Source organism: Cydia strobilella, chromosome 14, assembly GCF_947568885.1.
Source record: "Cydia strobilella chromosome 14, ilCydStro3.1, whole genome shotgun sequence".
Classification (NCBI taxonomy): Eukaryota; Metazoa; Arthropoda; class Insecta; order Lepidoptera; family Tortricidae; genus Cydia; species Cydia strobilella.
In genome coordinates, this window is record NC_086054.1 from 2,635,523 (window position 1) to 2,652,527 (window position 17,005).

The 17,005-nt window shown below is 39.6% G+C and overlaps 1 long non-coding RNA gene across 1 annotated transcript; it reads right to left on the reverse strand.

Annotated features, from left to right (window-relative positions):
* Positions 1–9,849: 9,849 nt before the first annotated feature.
* LOC134747337 (uncharacterized) lies at positions 9,850–17,000 on the reverse strand. The gene is made up of 3 exons (XR_010128316.1): positions 16,951–17,000; positions 15,550–15,649; positions 9,850–9,985 (listed from the first exon to the last, which is right to left on the reverse strand). It is a non-coding gene; the product is annotated as an uncharacterized LOC134747337 (long non-coding RNA).
* Between the last annotated feature and the right edge of the window lie 5 nt (positions 17,001–17,005).

The window sequence follows — 17,005 nt, forward strand, 5'->3', positions numbered from 1 at the left end:
ACGAAGGGTTCCGTACCATTACGGAAAAAAAAACAGCAAAAAAATCACGTTTGTTGTATGGGAGCCCGATTTAAATATTTATATTATTCTGTTTTTAGTATTTGTTGTTATAGCGGCAACAGAAATACATCATGTGAAATTTTCAACTGTCTAGCTATCACGGTTCATAAGATACAGTCTGGTGACAGACGGATAGACGGACAGACAGATGGACAGACGGACAGCGGAGTCTTAGTAATAGGGTCCCGTTTTTACCCTTTGGGTACGGAACCCTAATTAGCTAAAGTTTATTAAAGTTGTGCAATATAGAGTGCCTATTATCTGGTATGTAGTAAAGTTGTGATACAACAATTAAAATCACTAAGTGATATCAACAGGATTCCTAAAACAAGAGCATATGTCGGGCCATGTGCAATGTAGAGTTCCGTAGTTACCTTTCTGTCCTTTCGTTCCATCTGTATATTTTTGTCGTGTATGGCGTTCTAGTGTTCATAGGAATGTAGACCAATTTGAGCAGCAGCGATTGGAAGACCTAGATGCTAAGCGTCATATCCGCAAGAGACGACCTAAGCCCTCCTACACGTACACCCGCAACTCGACTGGACAACTCCATTGCGCATCTTGTGACCGCATCTTTAAGACAAAGTTTGGTTTTGCGAGAATTGTTAATGGGGTCGCCATTGCCAGATGCGGCAAGGATGGATAAACACATATTTTTGTCTCCAACTTTAATGAGGACAAAAAGTTTTTCTGATCCATGCAGTGAACTTTAATGGCATTGTTTTTCAACACAACACATTTTTAACAATAACCGTTTTTCGAAAAATTATCAAACGATTGTGTGGGTTGGTTCTCTTATGTATAAACAAATACATCCAAATGATTTCGAAGAGATGATTTTACATAAAAAAAATCAAGATACATGGGACCCTAATTTTTATCAATACAATACATTTTACAAAAACCTTTATCAACTAAGCTAATTTCGATTATGCAAACCAGAGCGAGCGATCGGCCATTGTGTGCCATTGTGGCACGCGCTCAGACACAATGGCACGCGCTGTGGCACGCGCTCAGACACAATGGTACACAATGGCCGACCGCTCACGGAAAAGAAACTGGCTTTTGTTTAACAGATTAGGGTCTTAGACGTAAAAATCATTTGAGAAGATTCATACTATACCTGGCCACATACTATTAATTATTCTGTGACCTCGCTTAGCAACATCTGCTGCTGACTGTACTTGAGCCTTATTAGACATGCTCGAACGTAATCGTGATATGTCCACGAAATAAGAAACGCATTACCCATGCCGCATTGCGTACGTCCGGGACGGTTGTGACACAGACTATGTTTTATGGCCGATATGGCAGACTCAAATAGAAACGAATTTGTTGAATACTCTGGTTGGATGCAGCATCAGGCTTATCGTGGTTTAATTCAAAATTTACTGCTCAAAAATTATTAGTATTATTCTTTTACTATCAACCCGCCTGCAACCGATGCGACGTTGCAGTTGGCATGCTGTTGGAGTTGCAGTTCCGATACAAATTGCAGTCCGCTGTATCGGCTCTTAAGGCCAGTCCAGACGGGAACAATTTTTTGCCAATCTGATTAAATTGTCTGATCAAATCAGGTGTGTCCGCATCAATTTGGCTCGACGGTTCCATCCATAAAAAAGTCAGTGTATCTCGCTAGAGGAGTTCTAATTTGAATTTGAAATCATTTATTTCATGTAACTGTGACACATACATTTTGTTAGTAAAAAACAGTTTCAAAAAGGTTAGTAACAAAGCCTAACAATTATACCTATACCTAAACCTACACACTTAACCTACAAGTTACCACTGTATGGAACCCATAGGGGTGATGTAGTCCCGCACAGTGTAGCATTAGCGGACAATTATGCTTATCCGCTATCATTCTTAAGATATTGCCAGATGAACTAAAAGGGGCCCACTGACTATCAGTTCGCCGGACGATATCGGCCTGTCAGTTGTTCGGAACTGTCAAATTTTTGTTCTATCTGACAGGCCGATATCGTCCGGCGGACTGATAGTCAGTGGCCCCCTTAACACATCATTAGATATAGGTATCATACATCATCATTTTTGTAAACGGGTACCGTATCTCCTTGGCAATATGTCATCTGTTCCCTTATGGTTGCTTCCGTTATCGCCCGTTGTAACGTGCAGACACTACAGATATTTTGTCGTTTTAATATATTTATACCATGATGGATGTATGGCACACATTTTTGGGAGAAAATCGCTTTTTCGGTTGCGAGACATGACATGCATGTTTTTACAAGTTCACGTTTTTGATGGAACTAATAACATTATTAGTGTAACAAAGATGTAGTGGCGCAATTAAATGCATTACAATTTATAGATGTTTTCTTTATATAGTGAATAAATAGTCAGACATAAAACACTATGTAAAACAAATTAAAAACCAACTTAAATAACAAAATAGAAGTGAAATATGAATAAGAACGGTCCTAAAACTCTGCCTTGCGGTATTCCATGTAAGTGTTCAATGAATGACGATTGTATGGTATGTTCTTGTAAAGTTTATAATAAATATAATAATGTAAAAAATTGCTTGTTAAACTTCCGTATTTGCTACAAAAACCTCATTTGGCACATTTTACGGCAAAATGGCGGGAGTTCATTTAAACTGGCCTAGTTGCGCGAGGAGGTATTTTCGTAACGTGCGATATTTTCATAACATTCTGCACTGTGGTACAAGTCAAATCACAAACATTTAAACTAAAAAAAACTACCTTTTTTATGATTACGTGGTGATCTATAGGTACCTAGGAGGATATATCCAAATCCAATCAAAAAGGAAGGAAAAGTTAACTAAGGTTAAGGACAGAAATGTAGTTATTACTTAGGTATGCTAATAAATATAAATAGAAAAAAAAAACATTTTTGGTACAATTTTATATTACAATTATTTTATTGCAACTAAGTTATTAATATAACATTGGTTCCTGGCTCTCAAAGTAGGTTTTCCTGTGTCTCAAGAGCCAGTTCCTCCTTCCGATTACAAGCGTATGGTTATAATGTTAGACATTTTATTGAACAGCACTCTTTTAAAGCAAATCCGTTCATAAAACAATGAGGCCATAAATATTTAATTTAGACTTCGCTTCTGTTAGAATGAGATGAAAAGACAAAACGAAGAGCTAATTGCGTAATTTGACTTTGAGATTGGAATTTTCTATTTGTGAAAGCCAATTGAACGCCATTGTAATCGCTGAGGAAGTGATAGCTCAATCCGTAGTAAAAAGTAAGTTTAAGCAGGGATGCGAAACTTCTCGCTTCGGGCAAACTCGGCTCCGTTCGGCTCAGCATTGCAGCAAGCAATTATTAGGGTTGGCACAACTTGACGTCAGTTTGCGTGCACGACTACAGATAAGATAATGACTTGAAGTTTGACAACCCTAAATAGCCGAAAGGGATAGGTATGCTAGTTTTAAGATTTTTATCTATGGGCCAATAATTGCCTTAAAATAACTTACTTACTCCGTTGGCTCAGCGACCCAAAATGATACTTGGCCTCCGACACAAGACGGGGCCATTTTTCTCGATCCTGTGCGACCTTTCGCCAATTGGTGAAGAAGTTCGCGCAGATGCACCTCCACCATGTCGCACCAGCGATACCTAGGCCTCCAATAGGACCTAAAAAAAGGCCTTAAAATAAAGAATAAAGAATTTAATTTCATTTCTTTTCATTTCATTTCAAAATACCTGTAGGAAGTAAGGTTGTAACTTGCACCAGCATCTTCCGAGACGCATACAAGTTATGACGTCATAGAGTAGCGAGAACCGAGCTTTGACAGGGGAAATTGAAGGAAGCAAGTAAAGGGCCGCTCCAAAACACATTCGGCTCAAGTATTTTAGCTTTTAGTTTCTACTGCAGTAAAAAAAGCTAAATATATGTCGCGATTGTGAAAGCTGTATTTATTGATATGACTTTGATAACAGGCACTAAGTAGACGAGATATTCTATCTAAATTATATACATAATAAGTCAGGGATAAGTGCGCCTTTGTACTACTTTTATCTGAAGTAACCATGATTCCTTTCTTTTTCGTACAATAAAGTGTTTACTTACTTACTTACATAATATAAATGCGTAAAGTCAATCTGATATATTTGTTGTTAGTTAAAATCTTTGGCCCACATAGAAGCGAATAATAAAAACAATATTTTTCTAATGTCAGCGAAAAATCTCAGCATAGTATGTAGCACGATATTACACTATGCTGTGGTGGGAATATATTATTTTGTTATAATTTTCTTCATTGACCGATGAACACACTATATTTGTTGCCTTTATGCGAATTATATTATTAAACTATCATTTTAACCTTTTATCTTATGAATATACATAAATCATACTTACGAAAAAACAACAACTTAGGTACTTTACTTATTTGTTGACTGTGGTCATAGCAAGGAATCGCTGAGCTGATATAACGAACTGGCTTATACACAATAAATTTATATTCTTTGTCAACAATTTCCATCGCAAATGTATACCCCCAGATCTAAGGAATCGGATTTCCTTATACGGCGCTTCTCAAATCGCTTTTGTCAAGGTCGAAGTCTGCATTCTCTTTGTTTCAGTCTAATGTAAATCTAGCGGATCCTATTTTCACAATTTGAGTCTCAATTGTCGATGTGTGTTGTGATCCATTAATTTATTTTGTAGAATGTAGGTCTGCGCGTCGACATGTCATAATTTCGTTTGACAGTTTCAATAAAAAAATTGTATATAGTACCTAACTTTTTCTTATTTGTGTCCATAAATTCGCAAAAATACTGTTATACTTATAAATCTTATAATATATAATGATTGTTTTTCTCGTGACTTAAGATTAAGATCAGCCAACTACAAAACAATTTCCCCATAAAATAATTCCCTATAAAGTTACCAGACGAGACATAACTAATATGAATCTATGATTCGAATATAACTAAGACATGCTACTCGCAATACAGTTCTCTGATACAATTTACTTAGATAACAAGAACAAAACCCACAAATGCCTGCATCATGTTTTGTCAAGAATACAAAGCTGGTATAAACAACGAAATATTTTCCAAGAACAACTTTCCCTCAATATATTCAGTCCTAAGTCTGCACAATCGGATTGTCTCGCGGGCTTCCTTCTAAAAACAAAAGACTTACATGATGAATATTACCATAATCGTGTATACATATTATACCGTATGTCTTCTGAAATAAGGACGGGATTTGTATACATGTTTATAAAAATCAATGGAGATACGACCGTTTGGGGCGAAGATAGAAGTTTCCTCAGGATTGAGTTGAGTGAAGTGCAATGCAATAAACACAGGTGTTTGTTGCGAAATGTCGTTTTGTAGATACGGCGGATACACTTTGACATTTTAAAAATCTTTTCCGTTCGATTATCTAGGAAAACAGCGTCTTGGCGTCAAAGCCCTTAACTCGGACAGTTTGCTTAACTTAAGTTATGCAATGGCTTGCCAGTAGAAGGATTGGGGAGTAATATTGGTTTAATAAAAATTAAACTTAGTGCAGTAGGTACAAATTTCAGTCGCAATATAACTTTTCGTCGACAGTGAGTAAAGTAGACCAAGTGTTTAAAGATGGCTCTCGCAACAAACAGTGGTGTTCATCTGTACCGCATCCATGCCGTTTGCCGCTGAATAATTTTAAATTTTATTTGACAAAGAAAAAAGGGCAAAGGCCGGGGTAACGCTAGGTAGAAGAAGAAAAAATGTTCGACAAATGTCACCTTTTTACTGCCTACGCATGGGAACTGTTGACTGTCAAAATTATGAAGAAGGTCACTGATCGCCTAAAGCTTACGGTTCGAAAAACTATTTAATTGAAAAGTAGTATATTTTTGGTTTTAAAAGAAAGAACAGTCGGCGATAAAGGCTTTAAAAAAATATGAATAATTATTTCCATTAAAGCCTGACCAGTAGGGTATTTGACTACTAGTCAAATCAGTTTCTTTTTTTGAACTGTCAAAACGATTTTGCTACTATCGAATTTATATGAAACACTAGCATGTGACGTCACAATCAAATCACCTAATTTATAGTTTTATAAGAGTTTTAAAATAGAAATTCCGTCTAAAAATAACTGCTGTCTACGTTTCTCTATTAATCTTCTGGCGCATTATTTCATGCATGGTGTATAATAATTTATTTTTCAACACACTTGTTCAAAACGACGTTTTTATTCCACCGATTTTTGGCTCATAATCCTAGATATTAAACACGCGTGCTCTTTCAGTGTATTATTCCACTCGTGCTTTTTCATTATATTATCCGACTGAGTTAAGAAGCTAACTGATTGCTAATAATATGCATGGAAAGGGAGCCTTCTTTAATTGGTCGGACTGGCGGGCACGGGCGCGCCCGACCGCCTGCGCGGTGCGCGGCCCGGCCGGCCCGCCCGCCGCGCCGCCCGCGGCCGGCGACAGATGAAACACACAATACTAACTGTTTTAACTATTAAAATTTGATTAATATGAAAGTTTCTTTTTTTTTCTCGCAAGTGTGTTGAAAAACGTCGTATGAAACGCGTGTGCATTGGTCATTACACACATCGGCTTTCTTATTGCGCGCTCGCTTACAGCTCGCGCGCACAATATCGCCTCGTGTGTAATAACCAACTTAGCACACTTGTATCATAATGTACTATTAAATACAGTCGAATACCCTATTCGTCCTTAACGGAGAAATTGTTTGAAAATAAGGATACCGTTGCACCCGGCCCTTGCATTTAGCAATAGTATGTTAGATGTAGATCGAAGGTGATACCTATGTTTTTAAAAGTATTGATTTCATATTTATATATAGTCAACCTCATCGTTTTCTATGACGGCGACCCTCAATAAACATAATGGACGTTGTCTAGCGTGAGGCCTAATATGGCTGGCCAGGCCGAACTTGCTCTTAAATGCACTATTGCACCTGTGACAATAAAGTTGGCCAGCTGCGTTGAACGTGTACACGTAGTTTAATTATTTAACAACGGATACAAACGACAAAATATATGATACGATCGCTACAATGAGACCACATTTTAGTTAGGTATAAACTTTGTTTGACGTCGGTAACATAATTATTCATTGAATTGCAATGTCAGCATCAGACAAGCTTTTGATGTTAGAATACAGACTAGAGAATAATTACTTTTGTTAGTAGGTATTTTACTTAGATAAGCGTGATCCAACCCAAACTTTTGTAGGTATTTTTTGCAGATAATCTGCTTTTTATTTTTAGAAACGAAGCTTGACCTCACGATTTTCTTAGCAAAACAATTACTCGTCCTGCTACTAGTAGTGCTTTATTTACTGACTTCTTCTTTCAACAAGTTGAAAGATAATATTTCTGAGGAATACTGTAATAGAACCAGAAATAAATAAGTACAGATGTTTATATCCAATTAAAGGTATTTTGTCAACAAATAACTAACACAAAGTGAAATAATTGGAAATATTTTTCCGCTGTATGGTTATTATTTAGGTATATATATTTATGTACCTATATACAGCAGGGGCCCGTTTCTCAAAATCTTGTAACTTGTAATACAAGAGAATGTCAATTTTTGACAGCTTTTGTGAGAAAGGGACTTCCACTTGTATTACAAGTTACAAGCTTTCGAGAAACGGGCCCCACGTCTTTCAAGGAAAAATACAAGTTATCTACCTATTGCTAGTGGTGGTGGCATTTTATATTTGGCATATTTTGTTTTTGATTTTGTTTTAGTTTTTTAGCCTCCAATTCTTTCGTAGACGTCGTTGGAGGTTCACTTTGCAATATTGCTAAAATAATTTTGGCACTTGGCACATGTCTATACATGTGCCAAGTGCCAAAATTATTTTAGCATTATTGGCAGTAACATCATAATCTATATAGGATGTAACCTAAGTCTTTAATTAAGTACTAAATAACCAGACCAAGTTATTAATATGGTAATTGCTTCTTCGGCTCAAAGGGAAGTAATTATTAGGTAAGAGCGGGCTACTTTTTGTTTAAATACATTCCGTAGAACCTAAAAGGGAAAAATTGTGGACATTTTCACTTGGAAATAATCCAAATTATCATTAAACTTGTACAATTTTTGTACAATTTCAATGATAATTTGGATTATTTCTAAGATAAGGATTGGATAAGAACTATGTCCTTCTCCGGGACTCTATGCTATGCCAAATTTATCTAAATCGGTTCCGCGGTTTAAGCGCGAAGAGGTAACACACAGACAGACAGACAGAAAGACTTTCGCATTTATAATATTAGTAAGGATAAAAGCTATTTTAAGTAAACAATCATTTATTATTAATTATTATATTTCAGTTTACAATAACCTATAAACATTTGCTTTACTAAGTAGAGACGTTACCAAATAGATATTTGTACACTGACCCGCCTGTTGCTATCTCTATTGCACGCGCATAATTATATATATAGCTGTCCCGCCCAAGATAGCGGTCGTCAGTGTCAATATGCGAGCGTGCTAGCAATATAATAATGCGAGTGCAATAGAGATAGCAACAGGCGGGTCGATGGACGAAAATCTATATGAAAAGCGCCTCGTCATTATATTTATATATTACGAATTACGAGTTTTACGAGTTATTTCATCCTAAAATACAAAAACTTTATGTACAGTCGCCATCAGAGGGCCTACCGCGAACCACGTTCGACGTGTTGCCTCTCTGTCACACTTACGTACGAATTTACAAGTGCGAGAGAGGAGAAATATGTCGAACGTTGTTCGCGCTAGGCCCTCAGATATATCGGAGCGGCCAAGGTGTTCACAATATCTAATGTCTTGACAATGAGGGCTACCGCATTTAATTTCGCCGCTAGGGGCGCTAGTGTAGATGGAGGTCTTTCAAAATGTCAAATGCAGAGAAGTTTTGGGGGTTTCAAGCTTTTTTTATCGGGAATTTTCACTCCTTATTCATAATTGTGGTAAATCTCTGTCCATCTTTGATTAATAAACAATATATACGCGTATAGCTCAATAAATGTTAGTGGTTTAAATAAAAGGCCAACTAATATATAGGTATATGTAAAATTAAACAGGTTGAAAAGAATAGATGGCATATTTAGACATTAAAATACCTTTGTGTATTAGGACGTATTGATTTTATAAAAAAACCGGACAAGTGCGAGTCGGACTCGCCCACCGAGGGTCCCGTACTTTTTACAAGCTTTTTATTAACTTGCAATGTACCTATGTAAGTATGTATGTAATATGTATGTAACATGTTTGTAAGGGTCAAATCTTGCAAGTTAAATTTGACTCACTTCCCGGTTTCCGATGAAGCTGAAAATTTGCATACATATGTAGGTCGGGTGACAATGCAATAATAATATTATGGTACCATCGAGCTGATCTGATGATGGAGACAGGAGGTGGTCATAGGAACTCAGTAATAAAACAACGCAACCTAATTGTGTTTGGGGTTTTTTGAATTGTCTCGATGAGTAATAGTTGTCTGTGGAAAGAAGTCAGCCGCAAAAGCTTGTACGAAAAATGAAATTTTTGCCAAAAACTTATTAGTATTTGTTATTATGGCGGCAACAGAAATACATCATCTGTGAAAATTTCAACTGTCACGCTAGCTATCACGGTTGATGAGATACAGCCTGGTGACAGAGAGACGGACAGACGAGTCTTATTAATAGGGTCCCGTTTTTACCCTTTGGGTACGGAACCCTAATAAGCATAGAATTTTGAGATCTGTTTTTCTGGACCTACATCTACAGTGGCGCCAACTGGTGAGCACAAAAACGGTAGCCCTCATAGAGGCGTGTACAGATATTTGTGAGCGCCTCGACCGCTCCGATATATCTAATGGCGACTGTACTATGTTTCTCTGGCGGATGTCAGCGGCAGTAGCAGTACGGGTTTAGGTGTGGATGCGCCTTGCTGATGCAGTCCGGTTCGCTCCTGTAACTGTTGGACAAGGACAACATCAGTAAGCGCCTGTAACTGTTATAGTAGGCCCAAACCAAACGGACGACTGGGATCATATCTCTATCTCTCTCTCCCTACTTTTGACCATGCGAGCGTGAATGAGAAGTTTTACGACCCCGGTCGTCCGTTTGGTTTGGGTCTACTAGACAAGGACAACATCAGTGAGTTCCTGTAACTGTTGCTGAGTGAGTTGCTGTGCTGTTTTGTAACTGTTAGACAAGGACAACATCAGTAAGCTCCTGTAACTGTTAGACAAGGTCAACATCAGTAAGTTCCTGTAACTGTTGCTTAGTGAGTTGCTGTGCTGTTTTGTAACTGTTAGACAAGGACAACATCAGTGAATTCCTGTAACTGTTGCTGAGTGAGTTGCTGTGCTGTTTTGTAACTGTTAGACAAGGACAACATCAGTAAGCTCCTGTAACACAAGGACAACATCAGTGAATTCCTGTAACTGTTGCTGAGTGAGTTGCTGTGCTGTTTTGTAACTGTTAGACAAGGACAACATCAGTAAGCTCCTGTAACTATTAGACAAGGACAACATCAGTAAGTTCCTGTAACTGTTGCTGAGTGAGTTGCTGTGCTGTTTTGTAACTGTTAGACAAGGACAACATCAGTGAGTTCCTGTAACTGTTGCTGAGTGAGTTGCTGTGCTGTTTTGTAACTGTTAGACAAGGACAACATCAGTAAGCTCCTGTAACTGTTAGACAAGGACAACATCAGTAAGTTCCTGTAACTGTTGCTTAGTGAGTTGCTGTGCTGTTTTGTAACTGTTAGACAAGGACAACATCAGTGAGTTCCTGTAACTGTTGCTAAGTGAATTGCTGTGCTGTTTGGTAACTGTTAGACAAGGACAACATCAGTAAGCTCCTGTAACTGTTGCTGACCCTGAGCGTTAGGAGCTTGCTGGAAGAGGCTCATCTTGGCGTTCTACCATCCATAACGGTGTCAAAATGTTTGAAGACAGCTGCCTCACAAGCTTAGACATAAAACGCCAGTTGCGGAAAGAGAAATAAAAGTAAAAGAAGGGAGAAAATAAAAGTGCTTGTTGCTAGGCCTATTTGAATAAAGATTATATTGACTTTGACTTGACTTTAAAACGGCGGCGGCAGCGGCGAGCGGCGGCCATAGGTTGGAGCGAGACAGCGATCGGACCTTTCGTTCCCACCTATGACCGCCGCTCGCCGCTGCTGCCGCCGCGCGATGTCGTGGCCGGGCCGTAAGCCCTCCTACGTGTACACGTTCAACGCAGCGGGCCAACTTTATTGTCACGCGTGCAATAACTCTTGAATACTCATTCAAGAGCAAGTTCGGCCTGGCTAGCCACATTAGGGCTCACGCTAGACAACGTCCATAATAAACATATTAATAACGGGTCACTCACGTATTTTAAGTCGAAAAACCCTCCTCCACCTCCTCCTCCTGCTCCTCGGTACGGAGTGAAACATGTCGAGCGTTTTTCGACTTAAAATACGTGAGTGACCCGTTATTAATATGTTTAATATGTCTGTGTCTCACGGAAGTTGTGTTATTCTTTTAATTATTTTACTGAATTATTATTTTTTTTCAATTTGACGATCTTTTTGTGAGTTCATGTTATTTAGATACATTGTGACATTGTTAAATATCATGTAATTCCCAATAAGAAATAAATTAATCTAATCTAAAACTATGAAAACGGATTATATCGCGTATATTGAATTTATAATACATCCCGACGTTTCGAACTCTTTACAGCGTTCGTGGTCAACGGGTGACTGAGGAAAAATTACAAAATGCAAAAATACCCACATACTAAAATAATGAACAATCATAGACTACAAACTTTAAGGCTGGTTGTACATGCAAAATCGGTTCATAAGGCTAGTTATACACTATAATTATTTTTCAAGTAAAGATATATATATATACGCGATAAAAATAAACTATGCCGGCTCCAACCCTACACCACGGACCCGAGAAGATTTAATTCCCTCCTAAATTGTAGGAGGGTATCCCAATATGGGACCGGCAACAAACTCGGCGGGACACATCTTTTCAAAACATCAGAATGTCCAGCATCATCCAACACTACGGTCTCACAGTCTATGTCTCGCTTGCTCCTTTATCAGGTGGACTACAGGATCCCAAGCTGGTGGTAGAGAAAAGCCATCTTCCCTATTAAAGTTTGGATATTTCTTAATCTCAATGGCCTCGCGCAGCATTCTGGGTATGTAACGCTTCTCCTTGGCAAGAACCAGAGGCTTATCAAACTTGATTGAGTGATTGGCTTTATCCATGACATGCTCACAGACAGCAGACCTAGGTCGACGGTGCCTGACGTCAGCTATGTGTTCCTTCACCCGAGTGGAAATGCTCCGTTTCGTCTGCCCGACATATGATAGGCCACACTCACAGTCCAGCCTGTACACTCCTGCAGTCTGTAGAGGGGTATTGCATTTTACAGGCCTCAGGAATTGTGACATCTTCTTCATTGGCTTGAAATATGTTTTTATAGAAGCACGCTTCAAGATGTGGCTGATCCTGTCCGTGACCCCCCTGACAAAAGGCAGAATGGCAGGCCTGCGCTCAACTGTGGGGATCTTAATGTGGGACCTCTGGTTGACCCGCGGTATCCTGAGCTCGTTTGCCTGGAGCGCGCGCCTGGCATGCTGGAGCTCCGCGGCCAGATGCTGGTCATCACATATCCTCTGGGCTCTCTGAAACAAAGATTTGCCTACTGTAACAAGTTGACTGGGATGGTGATGCGATTTGCCATTTAAGTACCTATCAGTATGAGTAGGTTTCCTATACACAGTGCGACCTAGGGTGTTATCAGGATTTCTTTTTACCAATACATCTAAGAAGGGGAGAGAACAGTCTTTTTCCAACTCCATAGTAAATTTTATTTTGCTATGGATGGAATTTAGGTGATCCAAGAAAGTTGAAACACTACTTTTTGGAAGTATAGTAAAAGTGTCATCTACGTATCTTTTAAATATCTTCGGTCGCACAGGAGCCAATGAGAGTGCCCTCCCCTCGAAGTCCTCCATAAAGATGTCAGCGACTACTGGAGACACCGGAGACCCCATGGCCACGCCGTCGACTTGAAGGTAGAATTCACCATTCCATAGCAAGTAGCCAGATGTAAGGCAATGTTCCAACAGCTTAGCATATTCCTCTGACATGTTCTGCTCACATAACCTCTTCTTGACAATTTCAATGCAGTCTTGTACCGGTAGGCTTGTAAATAGCGACTGGACGTCAAAACTGACCATGATCTCATCATCAGTCAATGTTAGGTCTTTAATCTCACCGATGAAATGGTAAGAATCCTTTGTATGCGTGCTAGTGTTACCACGTAATGCTGAGAGGGCTCCCGCGAGGTACTGAGCCAATTTATATGTGGGAGCATCTATCTGGCTCACTATGGGACGTAGTGGGGCACTAGGTTTGTGTATTTTTGGCAACCCATACAACTTTGGAGGCACGGGGCAGTCAGGAACTAAACTTGCAACATTCAGATCAAGGCTGTCCGAGTAATCACTAATTAGTTCTTTAGTGGTTTTCAATACTTTCATAGTCGGGTCCGTCTTTACATGTTTGTAGGTTGTAGTATCCGCTAATAATTCCCTAATTTTCTGGTTATAATCTGAAGTATTAAGTACAACCGTCGCATTTCCCTTATCCGCTCGAAGAATAGTAAGGTCTGGATCATCGCGTAACGTTTTCAACGCGGCCAATTCATCTCTAGGCAAATTCCTTTTCGGAGGCTTGGCTTTCCGTAATAATGACGAAACATCCTGCCGTATAGCCTCCAAATCTTCCTTCTTTACCTGATTTTTCACCAGACAGTCTTCTACACTAACAATAATGTCCTCAAAAGGGATCTTTCGCGGAGCCACAACATAATTAAGACCTTTTTCTAATACTGAAAACTCAGACGTCGACAATTGTTTACTGGATAGATTGACAACCGAACGATTTGACACTGACAGCGACGTTCCGTTAGCGCTATTATTCTGAAGCCCTCCGTTATCGCTGCGTCTCGTTTTCGATTTTAACTTGTCAAACTTGGCACTTTGTCGTTTCTTGCATTGTTCAAATGTAAATGCGTAACGTTTATTACCTTGTTCAACAACATCATTAAAATCGGTGCTTGTCAACACTTCCTGCAATTGACCGGTGCCTACCTTAATCTGTTGCTCAAGTCTATAAGCCGTGTAACGGTTGTTATGGATGGTTTTGCACAGTAATCTCTCACTCGCCCGGCGAAGTATGCGTTCACTGCCGATAATTCCTGAGGCCTGTAAAATGCAATACCCCTCTACAGACTGCAGGAGTGTACAGGCTGGACTGTGAGTGTGGCCTATCATATGTCGGGCAGACGAAACGGAGCATTTCCACTCGGGTGAAGGAACACATAGCTGATGTCAGGCACCGTTGACCTAGGTCTGCTGTCTGTGAGCATGTCATGGATAAAGCCAATCACTCAATCAAGTTTGATAAGCCTCTGGTTCTTGCCAAGGAGAAGCGTTACATACCCAGAATGCTGCGCGAGGCCATTGAGATTAAGAAATATCCAAACTTTAATAGGGAAGATGGCTTTTCTCTACCACCAGCTTGGGATCCTGTAGTCCACCTGATAAAGGAGCAAGCGAGACATAGACTGTGAGACCGTAGTGTTGGATGATGCTGGACATTCTGATGTTTTGAAAAGATGTGTCCCGCCGAGTTTGTTGCCGGTCCCATATTGGGATACCCTCCTACAATTTAGGAGGGAATTAAATCTTCTCGGGTCCGTGGTGTAGGGTTGGAGCCGGCATAGTTTATTTTTATCGCGTATATATATATATCTTTACTTGAAAAATAATTATAGTGTATAACTAGCCTTATGAACCGATTTTGCATGTACAACCAGCCTTAAAGTTTGTAGTCTATGATTGTTCATTATTTTAGTATGTGGGTATTTTTGCATTTTGTAATTTTTCCTCAGTCACCCGTTGACCACGAACGCTGTAAAGAGTTCGAAACGTCGGGATGTATTATAAATTCAATATACGCGATATAATCCGTTTTCATAGTTTTATTTCATGAGTAACTATCGCGGTAACCGAAGACAATATAATCTAATCTAATCTATTAAAACGTCCATAATGTTTATTTAGGGTCGCCGTCATCAAAAACGATGAGGAGGACTATATATCGTCAGGTGACAACCGAAACTAAACGACCGGTCTGGCCTAGTGGGTGACCCTGCCTATGAAGCCGATGGTCCTGGGTTCAAATCCCGGTAAGGGCATTTATTTGTGTAATGAGCACAGATATTTGTTCCTGAGTCATGAGTGTTTTCTATGTATTTAAGTATTTATATATTATATATATCGTTGTCTGAGTACCCATAACACAAGCCTCCTTGGGCTTACCGTGGGACTTAGTCAATCTGTGTAAGAATGTCCTATAATATAAAAAAAACACTTAATACCACCACAAGTTCATAGCCATAGTGAAGCTTATTAGTACTAAAATAGGGTTGATTATTGTTTAATTATTATTATACCACTTACGCATTAGTCCTCGATATATCCCTCGTGTGTATCGTGAACTTGTCCTTCTTTATATTATAAGTCACCGACGCCTCGTAGATGCCGTGTCCCGGGCCTACTACTATCTGAAAATAAAAAATAAACAGTTTATTTGCCAAAAATTGTAGGTACAAGTTTTTCTTAAACCTATGACTGTCACACTAGGCTATGCTTGTCTTGTGGAGTCAGATTAAAATAGATTAGATCTGTAAAAACATATAAATTTACGAGGTTATCATTTATAATCGATCGATCGATATAGATCATCGATCGATCGATGAGGTCCAGAAAGACCTATGTAACTTCCAAGCGGCTGAATGGCGTCGGATCGCACAGGACAGGAACGAATGGCGAAATCTAGTATCGGAGGCCAAGATCCACTTCGGGTCGCTGAGCCAGCGAACTAAGTATCATGTTTCATTTCTAATGACATAGGAGGCAAAGGAGCAGACGAATCGCCTGATTATAAGCAATTACCGTATCTCATGGACACCCTGCAAGTCGGCTGCAACACAAAATAGATAACCTTGTGGACCGCGAAGTACCGTACGTACTACAAGTATTTACCTGCGCCAGTTCTCGAGAATGGTCGTGCCACGCTCCATTGGGATCGATATATCATTACTGACAGGGCTATTGTAGTTGTAGCCAATAATGAATAAGCCTGACATTGTGACATTGTATGATTGTGAAGGGTGTCGTGTTTCGGAGGTTCCGGGGCAAACTGCCGAATCCGACACAAAGAGCAGCCGATTCAACGGAGCCACGCCGTTTTGTCGCATAAATAGCGTTTAGTTTTATGTTTATATAATACGGATATGTATGTTAGTCTGTAAGTTATTTTTAATATGGGCCTTGTTCCCTGATTTAAATTTTAAATAAATAAAATAATAGATCGATCGCAACGCCGGGCCGTGCTCGTCGACATCACCATCCCCTATGATGAGAATATCGTGAAAGCCAAGAAGGACAAGTCCAGTAAGTACCTAGACTTGGCTCACGAGATAACCGCCATGTGGGATGTTTATTCTACGATCATTGTCCCTATAGTCGTTTCAGAGAACGGTCTCATAGCGAAGTGTCTCGACCAACACCTTGAGAGACTCTCGCTAGGTGGTTGGATCAAGGGTCAGATGCAGAAGACGGTGATCTTGGACACGGCGCGGATTGCGTTTCTATGTGTGAACGGCACGTTTGTATTCGCGGCATGCGTCATTGTGTGAGTAAGTTGCTTAAAAACAGTACTGAGCGTCGGCAAAAGGTCGTCAATCTGCTGTCGCGGGGCGAGGTAATTTGAGTTGGGGCGGGGCGGTGCGTGGCCGTTCTGTATGATAATACTATTACTTATTCTGTGCTACAGGTATCAAATAATAGACGAGAAACTTACCTTGACCTGATAGTTCTCATTGGCGACTTTAGTCTTGCCGCTGAAGTGTCC